Source organism: Mus musculus, chromosome 19 (genome assembly GCF_000001635.26).
Source record: "Mus musculus strain C57BL/6J chromosome 19, GRCm38.p6 C57BL/6J".
NCBI classification, from domain to species: Eukaryota; Metazoa; Chordata; class Mammalia; order Rodentia; family Muridae; genus Mus; species Mus musculus.
In genome coordinates this window covers 39,923,433-39,928,043 of record NC_000085.6, presented here as the reverse complement: position 1 = coordinate 39,928,043, position 4,611 = coordinate 39,923,433, and positions in this window count along the sequence as shown.

Here is a 4,611-nt window from a genome sequence, read left to right as displayed (position 1 = left end):
AACCTAAAAAGAAATGCAAGAATTTATTAAATGAATAGAGTCCAATGATGTAATTGAAATATATTTATAACATAATACATGCTTATTTTCACTGACACATCAAGATAAGAATGTCCATATATGGTGGAGCAAAGACTATGGCAAAACAAATGAACACTTTTATTTTCACATGATCATCTTTCAAAAAATGAATTTTGCTATGTATTTAATACATATGTTATGGTAATATCCATTGTGAAAGTATAATAAAACCAAAATTGGATAGTAACCAGGAATAATAGAAGAAAATGGAGGAGGAAAAAGATTATAAGGGTAAGTGTAGTGGCTATTCCTAGTTGTCAACTTGACTATATTTGGAATGAACTACAATCCAGAATTGGAAGGCTCACCAGTGACCCTAATCTGGAGGCTGGGAGGTAGAAGTTTCTGATCTGGATGTTGGTATGGAGATTTTGAGGCGTAGTGGCTATGAATTCCAGAAGATTAAGACAGGGAGATCTCTGAGTTCAAGATCATCTGAGATTAAAGGTGTGGTGGCACACACCTTTAATCTGGGATACACCTTCTGCTGGAGACCACATAAGGACATTGGAAGAAGGGAGTCTCACTCTAACTCTTTCACATGCTTGCCTTGTGGGACTGAGCAACTGCTAGATCCTTGGACTTCCATTCATAGCTACTACTGAAACATTGTTGGGAATTGGACTGCAGACTGTAAGTCATCAATAAATTCCTTTACTATATAGAGACTACAAATTCTATGACTCTAGAGAACCCTGACTAATACAGGCAAGTAAAGCCAAAATGCCTAATTTACTAGTACAAAAATATCTTCATGATCTTGACACAACATGTATTACATTGCAGACAATAACATTTACTAAAAATAAAGTAAATATTCATCATGGCTAAACTTCACATTTGATATATCTAAGCAAGGCCTAAAATTGTGGATATTTAAGTAAGTATCAAGATATTATATTACAAATGTGTTTACAATGTTTACATTATATTGGTCATGTGGTTTATTTTTATATGAGAGGAATATAAATAATCAGCTTTTGTGCTGGTTAGTTTTAGTCAAGTTGACACAAACTACAGTCAACCCATAAGCAGGAACCTCAGTTGAGTAACTGCTCCTGGGAACTAATCTGGGGTCATGTCTCTGTTCTTTTTCTTCATTGCTGATGATGGGGACATGAGCTAAATGCACTATGGGCAATGTCAATCTTGAGCACATGGTTGGGCAGTAGGAAAAAAACTAGAAAGACAAGTGGAATAGGTCACTGAGCAGCAATCCTTCATGTTTTCTGTTGAAGTTAATACCTCCAGGTTCCTTCTTTGAGGTCCTGCCTTGGTTACCTCAATGGTAGGCTGTAACCTGTAAACCAACTGAACCCAACACCAATTTAGTGCGGTCAGTGTTTTAGGACAGGATCAAAAACAATAACAATCTATGAGAACATGATTGTTTATATTCCTTTCAGTAGTGAAATTACTGTGATCTAAGCCTCAGAATTTTGATGTTGTGTTGAAGGTGATCTTAAACTATGTAGACACAAACAAAGGTCATATGTGTTAACAAAGTTGGGCTTTTAAACATGTGGAGTTCCTTGAGATTACTGATGTTATACCAGGATTTTAACACCTTATAGTGTACTAAGATATCATGTTCATTTAAGCAAAGAAGATGAAGTGAAATACTGGGATTACTTTTTTTCGTGTGCATGCCATTCACATGGAAAATATGATGTCAGTCCTTTACTGTATTTAGAAGAATAAATGTTCATAACTATTCATGTAGAAATAAAATGAAACAGTATGAATCTTTCTTTGAACACAGTAGGTGAATAGCATCCAGCCTGCCAACAAAGTAACAGTCATCAGTTTTCTAATACAAAAACTTATAAAGGTGAATATTACTTCCACATCTGAAGATGCATAGGAAAACACTAGTCAATGAGACTGCTTCTAGTGTAGTTAAATGAATCATTTTATTAGTTTCTGTGAGTGCATACATTTTGAATATTTGTGTTGGAGTTTGTTTTAGTAAAGGTTATAAAGCAAAATATGAAATGCTATGTAAAAAATAATGAAAATATTTGAACTAATGCTAAAATAACATATATAATAATTGATGAATAGAGAATGTACCAGAGACCAGGGAAGATGAGAGACTGTAAAGACTCAAAATAAGGGATCTTGGATAAAATGTACTGTAGATTTCACCTCCAGTAGGATGACAGGCAATCAAGTGGAAGGATGGGGTTGTCACCACACAGTTAAAAATTCTGACCCAGAATAGCTCCAGTTTAAAAAAAAATGAAGCAACAAAAATGGAGAAGAGACTGAGGGAAAAGAGGTTCAGAGACAGGCTCAAACTGGTATACAGTTAAGGAAAGGCTCCAAGGCCTGATACTATTACTGATGCTATGGTGTGCTTACAGACAGGAGCCTATCATGGCTGCTCTCAGAGAGGCCCAACAAGCAGCTGAAAGAGTCAGATGAAGAAATTTACCCCCAACCAATGGACAGAAGCCAAAGACCCCTGGGGTTGAATTAGGAAAAAACTGGGAGCAGCTGAGGAGGAGGATTGCCCTATAGGAAGACCATCAGTCTCAACTAACCTGGACTCCAGAGATCTTTAAGAGTGACAATTTGAAATTGAATATCAATTGTTAAGTTCATTAGTGCCAACCTATTTCTCTCTGTGTCACCATTCCTTAGTAGTCTGTATTTTCTTGTAGAGGGTTCAGACATCCTGAACTTTCTCCACCCATGCAAGCCTTTCTATTAATGTTGTCCATCTAGGCTAATTTGAAGCAAACATATGAGTGCATTTTATGGGTAGATATGCTGACATTCCTAGGAGATACAATCTTTGAGTTAAGTTTTAGATGAATGAAAATTCCTCAAAGTCTTCATTTGCAGGTTAGAGTCCAGGAAGAAATTAATGTTTTATAGATATTTGTGTGTCCCATGGTATATCCTCATTTAAGAAAGTCTCACTGTGTACACATCAGACTAGAATAAAACTCAGAACTCTGCTTGTGCTTTCTTCAGTTACTAGAAATATATGCACACAAAAACATCTGCATGTTTAACTGTATATTTAAAATGGTTCATGCAAAATTAAACATTTAGATGTATGTTCTTACTAATGGAAGACTTACAGTTTGACAATTTATGCTTAGATCAGCATTACTAATCAAAAATATAGTAGTCATATAATTTCTAGTAATAGAATATATTAAGTTGTTACCTAGAGAAAGATGACTGTCTTTTACCACTGTGAAACAAAATCCTGGGAGCTCCAGGCCATTCTTTTTCTTTTTTTAAATTTCAATAGGAAGCAATATGACAGAATGACTGCAAGTGTCTCATAGCTCATACCTGGAACAACTTAGAACTGAATGTCATTACCTTGTAGGTGGAGGTAATCCATCATGTCATGATTAACAAATCATCTGCAACCACTAGGAAATCTAATCATTTTAGAAGTAAGCATGGCTCAGCATAACTGAGCACAAAGATTATGTCAATAATATTTAAGGAAGAGTATAGTGTTGACTTTGAAGCACCCCTACAGACACTCATTCTACCTTATACTCTCTCATTGTTAAGAATTACTGATCACTGTTGGTGTATACACAATACTGAAGCTTTTTGCCTTGTGTATGCAGAGCATAGGTGCTCTGCAAGTAAAAATTACTATAAAAGGATCAAAGTGCAGAACTAAATGGGTAGAGACATCCTTTAAAGAGACTTGTATATCAGATGATGTAATGGCTTGTTCAAGCAAAGACTCATTCTGTAAAGATGTTAGCATGCTTGTTCTGATTTGACTAAGCAGATACTCAAACTTCCTCAGTACGGGAAATTGTCTCTTTCATTCTTGCTTACATCACATTGTATTGGTCATCCCTAATTTGATCAATTCACACTCTCTCTTTTTTTTTTTCCATTTTTCTGTGTTGTTGACTGAGTTAAAATTCATCGAACTTGGAGATGAAAAGATCAACTTTGGAATTTCAGGATCTTGACAATACCAGAGTTTGCAGATGGTATAGTGGGGTTTTAGGCCAAATATATTGAGCATCACATCTTTCCCTATATTGAAATATACCAATCTAGTTATCTTTTCAACAGTTATTTACCTTAAGGTAAAATATTGTCCTAAATCAGTGGCCAGTAAATAAAGAATTTTCCAATAATATTACCATTGTTTATAGTACATGGATTTCAAAATTGTTTGTTCTTCTTGGTAACCCATTGATCTTCAATGACACAAATTCTAGGGAAACTAAACTCTACAGTACAAACACTTTCTTAAAAAAGTACAACCTCAACTTTCATTTCTACTATAATCCTCATTTCTGCAACTGGTTAGATGCCCTTAGACAGTATTTTGAACTACTTTTAACTACTATTCATTTTGTATTTGCTCCATGCTCATTACCACCTCAGTAGATCTTGAGTCCTATCCTGTCAGAATGATCTACATGTCCATCCCTGACAAGTCTGGGTTCTTTGATATTGTTCCCAGAATAGGCTATTGTAGTTTCTGATTGAACTTAATCTGAGGATTTGTTAAAATTAACTGATGACTTA